General features: G+C 48.9%; 1 long non-coding RNA gene across 1 annotated transcript in view; it reads right to left on the bottom strand.

Moving 5' to 3' along the window:
* Positions 1 to 1,581: 1,581 nt before the first annotated feature.
* LOC308566120 overlaps positions 1,582 to 13,136 on the bottom strand; it is a 54,482-nt gene continuing 42,927 nt past the window's right edge. The window contains exon 5 of the long non-coding RNA XR_014000128.1: positions 1,582 to 1,867. This is a non-coding gene — a long non-coding RNA (uncharacterized lncRNA). The remainder of the gene's footprint in view (positions 1,868 to 13,136) is intronic.

Genomic DNA, 13,136 nt, shown 5'->3' with positions numbered 1-13,136 from the left:
TTTCCTGATGTGCAAGAGCTGAAACTTGGACCCTTGCTAGTTTTCTTAGCTATGCAGAGAACTGGCCCAACAAAGGGAGTCTAACAATATGCTCAATGCAGATTATTTCAGACCCAGCATCTCCTCTTCTCTGTCAAAAAATGAGAGAGAGAGAGAAATAAATCTCTTACTTCTGAGAACAGCGTTAAAATCCTCAGAAATATGAAATATCTGTGTATCAAGTCCACACCTTGTACACCTAAACTTTCAGTGTGATGTGTCGATCACATCTCCATGAAGCTGAGGGAAAAGAAACCTCTTGAAAGAAAACCCAATAATAACTTCATTGACATCTGCAAGTCTGAAGACTGTGTCGCTGCCTTCCTAAAATAACTTGCTTGTTAATAGTTATTTCAAAAGGAACCAGGATATTGCTCTGTAAGGTGCAAAGTCTCACTTAGAAAAATTAATATTGAAGGAAATAGCGGTTCTTAAATATGGACCTCACTTGCTTCAGAAAACATAGGTAGCTTTAATGGTCTGGGAAGTTTTACAAATTAAAATATTTCCATTTCCTTCTTCACGCTCTCTAAACCAGAGGTAGAAATTCCAAAGGCCAGGCCCCTCAGGAGCTTTCCCAAACTCCGTGACAACACCACCCGCAACCCACAGAACACGGTACCCTGTTCTCCGGGGAGACCCCTTTTCAACAGCCTCACCCCCAACCCCAGCTACCGATGTTGCCTGGATGATAGCACCACTCACCTCCATACCAGCCTTTCCAATATGCCTGGAAGTGGACAGCATATCGCCTAAGAAACCCTCTTCCAGCTCAACTCTTAAAATTACTGAGACTTACTATTTTTAACTGAATCCAAATACTATGTGATTAGAGAAATTCTCCTGTGATTTTTTTTTTACCCTTTCTGAACCTTCACTGCCAGGACTACTGTAGCCTGTGGAAACTGTAGAAACTGTTACCTTTTCCCAGTTCTTTCTCCAGAAAGCAGTAAAAGTGGTCTTAAATAATAATTAAGTGAATCACACACACACTCACACTCTCCTTGTTCAACTTCAATCAGTTCCTGCTGCACTGAGAGTAAAACCGAGACCTGGCTCCCACCCATACTGCAATCTTCTGTTGTGCCTCCCTTTGCTCTTCATTCTTGTCTCAGTTCCTCGTGCTCAAGAAGTTCTTCTTTGCCCCAGGGCCTTTGCACGTGCCCCCTCTGCTTGGAATGGTGTGCCCGCTCTGTGCACGCCTAGCTCCTGTCTTCCTCTAGGGCTCAGCTGAAACACCCCTGCACACAAAGGCTTCCCCTTCCCTGACCCCTACCTCAGGCACTTTCTCTGGCCCATCCTTTCTAGTCCAGCCCCAAGTTTATGGCCTTCACAATACATATTCCAGTTTAGGCGTTTTAATTGTGTCTGTCTGCTTGTTTTTGTCTATCCCCCCTACTAGAACGTAGGCTTCCAGAGGATAGGGACCCTGCTCTTTTGTTTACCGTCACCAGCAACTTGCACATTGCTTAAACAGAGCTGACGCTCAATAGCAACGTGTGGAAGGAAGGCCAGCAGGAAAGAATGGAGGAACACGAGACACTGACTTGCAACCAATGCTTTACTTCGAAGCCCGGAAATGTTCTATATTATTCAGGATAAAAACCTCTGCTCTTCTATTAAACAAATCCCAAAATACAGTGGCTCACAAAGTTCAATTATCTTCTCTTTTGGATTGGGTTCCAGGCTGGCAGGGTGTCCTATTGCGCACGGTGGACAGGCGAGCCCAGATCTTCCTCCCGGGCAGCTCCTCTGCTCTGCTGGGCAGCGCTCATCTGCTTGGTTTAATGGAGTCGACAGCACATCCAGGTTCCAGACCACAGGACATCTAGGAAGAGCAATTTCCAGTTAAAACAGGAAATAGAAGCTGCACATATCACTCTGCTCCCATTTCACAGGTGGTAATTCAGTCTATGTCCTGAAAGGGACATTGACAAGTACAGGTAACCCTCGATTCTGGGGACCTCCATTTAATGGACTTCGGATTTAACAAGCAGTATTTCTGGTTTGTATGTCATATGTGAAAATGAACCCCCTGTTCATTTTAAAATGTTTTTAATCAAGATTTGCTGATACTTAAATTAACAGGTTATTTTTGTTATTAATTCTCTATATTTTTAGCAAATTTTAGCGAATAGGCCAAGTGTTGGAAAAAACACTGTAGTAATTTCACCAACACAAATAAATATTACATATCTACAACTATAGTTTACATATTTAAATCCAAGAGTCACTGCTCATAAACAATGTTAGGAAAATGACCAGCACATGATCACACCACATCACTTGTAATAATCGATTCTGTTGTCCCGGGGCCTTTCTGCAGCAGTTTTAATGCCACCTGGCCTATGTCCCACACACGCTAAGCCCCACCCCAGCCATGTGCATGTGTTTACTCATGGTAACTGGTGAGCGCACGCATTTACTAGACCTATTGAGTATAAATTTAAAATTACAGCCATACATATAGTAAACTCTGTGAAATTAAACTTTTCATACACACTTAATTTTAATTAGACAAACGTGTCTATATAAGTCAAACAGATAAGCTAACTAATTTGTCAATTTTTTAACATATGATTCGGAAAACCTACTTTATTACGTAACGGTTTGGGCTTTAACGGACACCCCCCTGGCCCGGATTAGTCCATTATACGGAGGTTTTACTGTAGAGTCTCCAGCTGATTGGCTTCATGTCCTGGGAGAAAGTAAAAATGGGCTGGGGAAAATTGGCCATCTGCCACGTTTCTAGTCTCTCTCTTATGGGATATTTTCTAGGGCCTGTCGGGGTAGCAGAGCCTGTGTGCAGACTCTATGATGGGTGTAGGATGGCCTATTGCCCAGGGTCCCCCACACGCTGCAGAGCTCCCGGGTGCCACAGGGACAGTGAGACCTCAGGGGTGGCAGCCAATGCAGCCACCCTGAGCACCAAGGCACCAACATGCTCAGCCCTTCCCTTCCTTGCTGGCTCTGCAGCCCAGAAACATCCAGATGCATTTTTGTCTTTGCATCTAAATTTCCCCCTTCGGTTCCTCACTCTCTGTGCAAGAACATGCAAAAAGCAACCGGCCAGAGTGCCCGCTGCTCTAATCGGAAGCGAGGAAACGGACAGGCAGCCTCTTTGGTGTCCTCAACACGATCCCAGTTTAGCAGCCAAAGTGATCGCTTCGTGTGTATTTGTCCAGTCCCCTCCGCTAGACCGCAGGCCCCCTGAGAGTGGTGGATGCCGTGCTGTGTCCCACAGCTCCTAACATCTACCCCGGGGACAGTGTAGCATCCGCTCCACGAGCAGGGATTCGGCAGATCAAAGCCAGGCCTACATAACCCTGAAAAATAAATTAATTCAGCAGATTAGTCTCAAACATTGATTGGTTCAGGATTTCTTTTTAAATAGTAAAAAAAAAAAAAAATTTTTTTTTAAAATCTGCTTATGCGAACGGAATGACTAACTTACTATCCTTGTGCAAGGGAAGCTGAAAATGTTGCCTAAAATTACATTACACTCTGGAACTTCTGGTAACTCAGGATGCTGCCTTCTGGGTGGTGTTTATTCTATGCCACAAACACCTGAATTACTGAAATTGAAATCAGTCCAGGTTCTCTGTTTGGGGCTCCAGCACTTTGTGGACAGGCACATGCGCCTGACAAAAATCTGGGGAATGCTTAGCCTCCCATTCCTTGGAGAATTATGCCATTTTCCAAGAAAAGCTAAATAGCTCATTCATGTTTCACCCGCTGTTCTTCCAGGCTGGTTTCCTGAGGATATTTTTTAGCCAGACTGGTGTTTTCTTTCTTTAATAGGCTGCTGGAAACTGAGGATTTTTAACTTAAACTTCTATTGAATAATTCTTGCGTGCATTATCAAATGAAGAATATTATCCCTACTCCATCTATTACAAACAAAAAATGTACACATGCATGGCATCCACTCAGTGGCTTTTGTCACCAAATTCCCCGTGAGTGTGGCTGAAGTCCACACAAATCCCAGTGCTGTTTCCAAGTGGAGCTAACTAATAAGCGCCATCGGGTAACGAAGCTGTGAGGTTTTTTCTTTCTGTGTCACTCATATCAACAAGAGAAATGGGGAACTTTATATTTCAAGGGTTTTTCTTCACACAGGAAACCCTAGTGTGGCCTTAACACACACTGAAGTCTCTAGGGGGAAATTGGGAGTAAGCTGGAAAACTCGAGCAGCAGAGCAAAGCTTGCTGACCGGGTGGCATCCATCAGGGGTTTCCAGAAGGAAAGCGAGAGTATATGAACTACCCACAATGTGGGCACACTCCAGACCATGAAGAGGAGCTGCCATGAGCTGCAAAGCATGGAGCCCAGGTTCACTCCCTGAACCTAAGCAATAGGCCTAAATGCAGGCAAGGAAAGTACTTGGTTTGGCTTGACAGTTCAGGCCAGTGTGCAAGACAGTCCCCAAAAAGGAGCCAGTCAATAGTGGTGGCCTGACAAAGCCCAGATATGCTTCCCCCAAAGATTAGGTTCCCCGGATACGTTCCATATGTTCGCGGGGCTAAGATAGGAGAGTTAGATGAATTTTTTAACTTCTGGATTTTATGCTCCCTATGGTCACCATGCATTTTTTTTATAATTAAGAACACCAAAAAATTAAAATTACAACCTTCAGAAAAAAATAAAGACCCCCTTCTTCAAACCGATGAAACCAGGGAAGGCTTCCGAGAGGATTCCTGGATGGGACTTTCTCACGGGGGAAAAATGCATGGTGGTCTGAGGACATACAAGTGCCCCGTGACCACAGAGCAAGGGCAGGGCAAAGGCAGGGCTGGGTGGGGAGGGTCTCTGGGACACCTTCCTGCAGGCTGTTGGCAGCCTGCTGAATTGGTCTATGAATGAGCAGATTTTGTCTTGCACACACATGCACACGCACACACACACACACACACACACACACTGCATTGGCTGCTGAGGGTTAACTGGTCATCACAGAACACAGTTGCTGCCTTCGAAGAACCTGAGAGGGCTGTGCCCTTGTTCTGTAATATGTAATGATTATGAATGACATGGCTTATCAAGAAGTAATTGAGTCACAGGGAGCAATATAGCCTGAAGCCTGATGACATTTATTCCAAAACCATGCAGGTGACAAGAGAATGGTGATAACATGGGGCATGGAAGAGGTGGCCTTTTCTCCATGGCATTGCCTTCTAACCTCCTGCGGCAGCCTGGGTCCCGGTGAGGAACAGATGGTCCCTTCACATGGAGGTCTGGGGGGGCTGATGAGGGGTCTGTTCACAGAGGTGTAGTCAGGGTTCAAGAAACCAAAACTGTGGTGGTGAGCAGTTGCCTCCCTGGGCTTGAAGGGGCGCTGGGGAGGGGTGACTCCCACTAACAGGAAAGCAGCTCTCACCCTCGGGCTGGCAGGAGGGACTGGAGCATCTGCACCCTGATCCCACTGTCCTACTCCTCAGGTTCTGGCCCCAACCCAGCCAGATCCTGAGGGCAAAGAAGACACTGATGCCACCCTACACTGACCTTCCTCCCAGGGTGCTCCGCATGGCAGGGTGCAAGAGGAGAGAGGGGCCCGGGCAAATGTCCAGCCCGCACACTGTGTATCTTACTCTTAAACACTCCCTTCCTGTTGTCCACCCGCTCCCGCTGGAACAGAAGCCAATGGAAGAGCAGGAAGGGTTAGTCAGTTCTCTGTTGGGTCCGCAGCACCTGCACACAACAGGCACTCAGAGAATGTCTGTGGAAAACGGGACAGGAGCAAAGAAGAAAGCCACCTGCTCAGTGTTCAACAGCAAGGAGGTAATAAGACAAGCAGCCTTTTATTTACGGTAAAAGTCCTCCATGGGGTATTTCCCTACCGTGAACTGGTTCTTATTGTGGCCAATCTGCCCTAAACAAAATATAGTAACATATATAAGAAGAAGGGTATGTTGAGTTTAAGATTTGCAAAAAAAAAAAAAATTATATTTACGCTTTGCTGGGAGTGAATAAAGTTTCTGGAAAGCAGACTAAAGATTTTAAATTGCCTTTAAAAAATACAAGAAATGCATCTTTGTCCTAACTTCAGACGTGTGGTCTAGGAATGAGGGGAGAGTGGCCGGGTTTATTAAAGAAACTGCTAGACAGTGGAAAGATGTCAGTTATGGGTTTCTTGGCTACGGCAGGTTTTAGAAACCAACATTGTCTGGATTTGATGACAGGTAATGACATTAACTAATTAGAAAACTAATCACATTTGGAGCCGTGGAAGCTGAGATCCCGATAAGCAGAATCAAATCCCTGACTTCAGGGCTTCAGGAACCAGAGGATAAGTTTCCTCCCCCAGCAAAGCTTGACCAGATGCCTTTGGGGGGCCTTTGTCTAAATAGTTGGGAAGCTACAGATACGAGAGTGGGAACCAGCATTCCAAATTGCAGGGCCCGGGGGCTGGTGGGCACTGGCCAAGGGCACTGTAAGGGTGCATGTGGGTCCCCACGGGCTGAAGGTGAACCCAGCCCAGCCTGCCATCGGGAGCTCCATCGAGAAGGTGCCTGGCCCTCGACCCACTCTCTCTCTCTTCCTCTAAAGCCGGAACCTCCACACACACCCCACCATCACTGGTTGGGATGACCTGGGCAAATTTAATCCATTAGAGCCTCAGTTTCTTCTTCTACGAAGTAGAGATGGAAATATCAGTCCCACTTGTCTCAGGAACTTGATGTGAGAAGCCAGTGAAGTGGAGTTTATATGCATGTTATAAACTGCTTAGCCAATGACAGGTCCAAGTGCCTATGCTATGGATGCCTTGATGATCAGAAAGGTGGAGAATCATTAAAATAAAGAAGCTGGCCACCTCGGAGTGGTCAGTGAGGCCCCCACCCCTTTCCTTCCCTCTTGCTCTCTCTGGTCCCCAGGAAGAAAGGGAAGAAGCCAACCTTCTCCGGAGCTTGTCCCCCCTTTAAGCAGACACAGAGCAGTGGGCTGTGCCTTGGAAACACCCTGGTCTTTCTTCTCATGCCTTAAGCCCCAGTGTAAGACTTCAAAGGAAATAAAATCCTAAACGTCAACACTATCTTTCAGTCAGTTGGAAAATTATCTACCTCTACTTTCTCTCTCTTACCACCTCACCCTCAATTAAAGCCGTCCTTTGAGTCCAACCTCACTTTTCAGAAACCAAGCAATCACTTTAGAAAGACAAAACCTTAAGAGATCCAGATTTCAATTAATTCCACCATTGATTTTTTGTGTAATTCTGGGGAAGGCATTACCCTTTAGGTAAAGCTGGGCAAAGAATGCAAAGTTCACGCAGCTTCCGAGGACAGTGGTGGGTAAGGACTGAGGTATCTGCAGTCAGTCCTGTTCCCCAGGCCCTGCTGAAAAGCAAAAAACCTTAGAAAAATGACCTGGAAGAGAGACCTGCTGAATCGCCCATGACAATGGACAGTCTCATTCAGGGAGAAAGCCTTTGGTTAAGATTGGTTTCTTGTACTTTTTCATTTTCATGGAATTTGTATATTTGGTGTTTTACACAACTATGCAATTTGTTTAACTGCTCAGTAAAATGTATACCTAACCTTGTGTTTTTAAGCTGCGATTGTTTTGAATTGTTAAATGCATTGGTCATCACAAGGGATTGCTGGGTTAGCACGTGTACACAGGCATGCACACACACAAACACACATGCACACGCATGCGCTACGTAAATACAACAGAGGAAGCCACTGATACAGATATAATTTGTAATGTGTTCTGTCATTAAGTGTCTATCGCAGGAAAAAAGTCTCTGTGAAAATAGATTTAAAACAACAGGTAGTTTAATCAGATACGTACACAGCATTCATCTCTGTCCCCTAGAAATATGATTTCAGCATAATGAATGAAGGGAAGGAGCTCATTGGAATACTGTCCTCTGAGCAATAGGGTGAAACCAGCTGTCACTGGCAACCCTTTCCTGGGGGCTGGGGGAGAGGATCCGCTGCTGTGATGACCAGGAGGAGGAGAGTGACCATCGTCATCAGTAGGCAAACGATTAGAATTGAGCCAAGGAAATAAAGTGTAACTATAAATGATGCCATTAAGGGTTTTATTTTAAAAGGTTTATTCCAATCATACTTGATTTTCTGATGGGGAGGTAACCCTGCAATGCAATCCAGCAATTTTGGGAAGCCCCTGATGGGGAGCAGAAGGTTCCCTTGTGTGGGGTGGGTGATGAGACCTTCAAGGAAACACAAGGGGAGTGAGCTGAAGCAAGTGTCCTCCTCTCAGACAAAATGCAGGAGTAAGGCTATTTGGCAAAAGCAGCCACCCAAGCAGAGCTGTAAAAGTCGCCTTGCTGCTCACTGCTCTGGTTGAAGGAGAGTGTCAGATTTGTGTCCGGTGATGTCGCTCTTTCATAGTGACGTGCCCGCCGGCTCCTGGGAATGGTGGGGCTGGTGAGGGAGCTGGGCTGGTCCGGGGCCTGCGTGCAGCGACGGTCACACATGCACTGATCGCTTGCTGTGCGCCAGCTTATTCGGAGGACTTTACACACCCATCCCCGCCACAGCCCTGCGGGGCGGGCTCCCTTCCACAGATGACGCAGAGATAGGTGAAGTGACTCGCTCAAGGTCACACGGTTATCACGGTTAGAGAGGCACCCAAAGCCAGGCAGCCGGCTCTGGGAGACCCAGTGACTGCTGCACTCCAGTGACCTGGATTTAACTGAACAGAAAGTCGGAAAGCGGTGGGTGGGCTTTACAAAAGGCAGGAGATGATCTGGCTCGATTATAATCACCTCCAAAATAAAGATTGACTGGCTCAGTCTTCCCCTCCGTCCCAGCCGTGTTCAGCAACCGCGAGCACAGAGAGACACATATCCTCTCCCTGCCCACCCTCCCCACAACTTCATCCCAAATCCACCCACATGGTGGAACCAGACCTGGAACTGAGGCGCACGTCACCGACTGTGAGAACAGGGCTCAGTCCCAGAGGTCAGCTCTGAGATCCTGGAACCTGACCTCCAGCAGCTCCACCCCCTAGCCCTGCAGTCTTGTCCTGTGCTGGCTGGAGTGGAAGGCAGGGCCACCTGAGGGCTCACCCCCATGTGACTCACCCCTTTCGTCTTTCAAAGAGTGCTTCTCTGTGTTCTCACCATCCTAATGCAAATCTCACACCACAACTCAGGTAGATCAAAAATATCAATCTTTATAATTTTTAATTTTTATTTAATTTCTATTCAGAAACTTCATTCTTCAAGGGTGGCAACTCAGTCTTGGGGTCACACCTTCCCTTACCCTACGTCATGGCCAAGTTCTGGGGATCTTTAGCTCTAAGACTTGTGTTTGGGGCCATGTGTCTACTTGTCAAGCTCTGAGGTGTTACTCAATTCCCCGGCCTGGTCCTCAGACATCAGTTTGCCCAAACTCCCTGGACACACCTTTCTCTCACCTATGGCCCGTTTCCAGGGGTCAAGAGAACAAGGACAGATGTCCATTCCACACCCCACTGCCATGACTGTGAAACGTCCCCACAGACATGTCCTCCCAAGCCCTCGGCTGGGCCCTTAAGGCGTTTCTGTTCCCCTAGGGCCCAAAGCTATAGCAAGACGCTGGGTAAGGCTTACACTTGGGCAACTACCACAGAAAGCCCACAGCAGAGGCTCCACCACACGCTTCATCACGGGACAGCAAAAAGCCTGGCACGGCGCTGGGATATGCAGTCCCAGAACCAGGCTCTTCCTCCCCTCCTGCCGGGCCACCATTCAGAAGGGGCCCCCTGTCCCCCAGCATCAGGTGCCTTCTGAGCAAGAAGAAGCCAGAAGCGAAAGAAGTGGCTACAAAGGACCGGGGTCGGCACTAGGGCTCCTGCCACTCCAGTTCGGAGGGTGGTCTGGAAAGGTGAGCTTTTAGCTTTCTAGCCCCCACTGCAGGTAATTGCCAGTTAGAAGGAGCTTAAAGAGGGGATCGAGGGTGTCAACCTAAAGAATCCGCCACCTCCAGGACAGTCTTCGATCACAGTCATTTCCTTCTCCCAAAGCAATGAGTGGGCACTGGCCTGGTTGCCCGGGTGAGGTAAAGGTGAAAAGAGAAACTAGATGTAAAATGTTACATAATGTTTCATAAGCTGTTTTACCACCAGATTCAAGAACGTCTGGGTCTGGGTAGAGAGCCCAGAGGAAGGTCAAATGCTGTTGGCTCCTCGGCACAAACTGGATTCAACAAACTCCTCCCAGCCTGCGAGGCCTACATGAGGGCCCCTGGCCTTCCATCCCTCCCCTGCCTTGGCCCAGGAAACCCAGAGGGCACTTCTTGAATAGATGGGTCCAAACAACAAACAAACAAACAACAACAGAGCCCCACTAGTGAACTGTGGAGGCTGGGCCAGAATGTGGCAGGGCCTCCTTTCCTGACATGCATGACACCAGGAGACCCAGCTGAGCCACTGCATGCCAGCTGGGTGCTACCCAGCTCCTGCAGGGGGCCCGAAGGCTCACTGCGGGTTCGGTCCATCTGCAGAGGTCCACAGGTCCCCTCCCCCCCCCTTACAGCTTCAAAATCAGTCTGCCTACCACATGGTGGAGCAGGAAGTCTGAGCTGCCTGCGTCAGAACATTGGGTCTGCTACTCCACGACCTTGGGAGAGTGACCTTGAACCGACTTAATGTCTTTCTCCGTAAAACAATTCTTTACCTGAACACTGTACTGTCTTCTTCGCGGAGCCGCTGTAAAGATGAGACGTGTAGGTGACGGCCTTTTTAGTCCATGGTAAGCACCCTTCTTCTTCTTGCAGAAGTCCCCGGAGACTTGGATTGGACCAGAGACAGAACCCGAATCAGCGCTGCTAAGAGGCAACAGAGGGAATGTCTCCACTGGGAGGTCTCCTCCAGCCGGGGGTGCTCCAGATCGGGGCTTGGCTGGCAGGTTGGCTGGTCGGTGGGCTGTTTTGTGGAAGGGGAGAGGTAGGTGGGGGTCCGAGCGCATGCCTCCCTCTCGCAGGGTTGATGGTGTAGACCTGCGGGAGTCACGCTGGCCTCGATTCTGCATGGAACTGTGGGAACGTGCGTGCCACGGTGTGGGGTGGCATTCTGATCTCGCCATATGGTAGCACCACCTCAGATTGATGAATTTTGGGGGGCTCATAGGCATCTTTAGTATTAACATGTGCTCCCATGGGGTCCCCTGTCCCCCAGGGTAAGAAGAGGGCATTTTCATCAACGCTGTGTGTAGACAAGAACAAAATGATGCCCTTGACAAAACTTTAAGTTCAATCAAAATAATCTCTGGCTACACAGTGACGTAAGAACCAAGAAAGCAAGGTTGCTGTGTGTTTGGGCAGAGCAGACCTGGGGTCTGTCACACTCCCTGAGCATCCCTGCGAGGCAGGCCACACGCCAGCCCCAGAGACAGACGCTTTGGAGGGAAGGCCAGAGCTGAGGGAAGGGGGAGAGCCTCGCCCCTGGGGAAGAAAGAATAAAAACTGTCTCCAGATATTTGGAGAGAGCTTTCACGTGTAAGAATGAGCCTTATTTCACGTGCATCAAGAAGTGAAATTTCAGGCAGACACGGAGCGCTCCCTGATGGCAGAGATTCCAGTACCGTGAAGACAGACCCACAGCCCGGAGCCACAGCGAGCTAACAGTATCCAGGCTGGGGACACACACCTGCGGAAGAAATCCTGTCGTCTGCCTCGGAGGCTGTGAGGACAACCCAGGGGCGCCCCCTTACATGCCACCTCTCAGGTGGGACTTGGCCACACTGCTCTGGCCTGTCACCTCGTTTCACCCCAGTGTCTATACAGCAGACGTCATAAGGCACAACCAGTGGGACCTGTTCTTGTGTCCTCGTGACTGGCCTCCGCCCTCCCGCAAAGCTCAGTGCCCAGCCCTGCTCATCCGAGGGGAGAGGGGCCGAAAGGGGTATTCGTGTCCCCTCAGGAAACTGGCAAACAAATTATTTTCCCTTCCTTCCTCTCCCTCCACCAATCAGTCTATCCTGAGACCTAATCGTGTCTGCTCTGAGAGAACGGTCCCTGCAGAGTTTTTGCGGCTCCTGTGACAAATTACCGCACATGTGGGGCCGAAACGCAGGAGTGTGTTATCCGCTGGTTCTGGAGGCCAGGGGCCGCACTCGGTGCTGCAGGTCCACAGCGGGTGCTGGCCGGCCGTGTTCCCTCCGGGGGCGTGGGCCCTTCCTGGCCTCCTGCAGCGTCCAGTGACAGCCGACGCTCCTTGGCTTGCGACCACATGGCTCCAGCCGCTGCCTCCGTGGTCACACTGCTGCCCCCAATTCTTTGTGTCAAATCTGCCTCTGCCTCCTTCTTACAGAGACACTTACAACTGGGTTTGGGACCTACCCGGATAACCCAAGGCAATTCCTCCATCTCAAAACCCTCATCACATCTGCAGAGACTTTGGCATATAAGGGAACAGTCACGGGTTCGAGGAATCTTCGCAGGCCAGTCTGGGGCCACGCCAGCCACACACCCTTGTCTTTGCTCCTGTGATCAGAGTGTTGGCCTCACTCTGATCCTCCGAACTCCCCCACTCCTGGAGTGAACTCTGCGCCGAAGAGACAGCCACGAGGTTCCCCTCAAGCTCTCCTTTCTGGGGAACCCCAAGTAATATACGTAAACTATTAAGAACTCCGCACGCGGTAACAGTAGATAGCAGCAGGAGTATTACAGTGACAGTTCCTATAGTTTTCAAAGAGGTCTAGCATTTTCCCAGAGCACTGCAGGATCACTTAAAGACGGTCTTACACACGGAGGCCACGGAGGTCATCTGTTTCCGTGGGGAGGATTTTCCTTCCAGTCTGCAAAATCTTGGAAGCATGGCGACCCTTTTTCAGTAGAATACCTGCTAACAGGTTGGAATTAGTCAAAGAAGCTTTCCCCACAGTAAACGGAAGAATATCCACTATATCACAGGGAAGTTCGATAAATTAGTTAACGCTTACAGATGTCTTACAGCGTTATCTGTATCACGCTAAGTCCTGCCACAAATATACCTCCTGTGAGCCGACAAGTGACATTTCTTAAAGCAGCAGCATCCTAGGTCCGGGGCATATCTGAGAAGGAACACAGCTTTGTGAGTCAATTGCAGGATCAGATCACGCTCCCTCCAAATTCAGGCAGCAGAGCCGGGGCTGACTTATGTGAGGGAAA

This window comes from Miniopterus schreibersii, assembly GCF_964146895.1.
Source record: "Miniopterus schreibersii genome assembly, chromosome: 13".
NCBI classification, from domain to species: domain Eukaryota; kingdom Metazoa; phylum Chordata; class Mammalia; order Chiroptera; family Miniopteridae; genus Miniopterus; species Miniopterus schreibersii.
The sequence above is the reverse complement of the archived record's forward strand: the minus strand, read 5'-3'. Positions and strand labels throughout refer to the sequence as shown.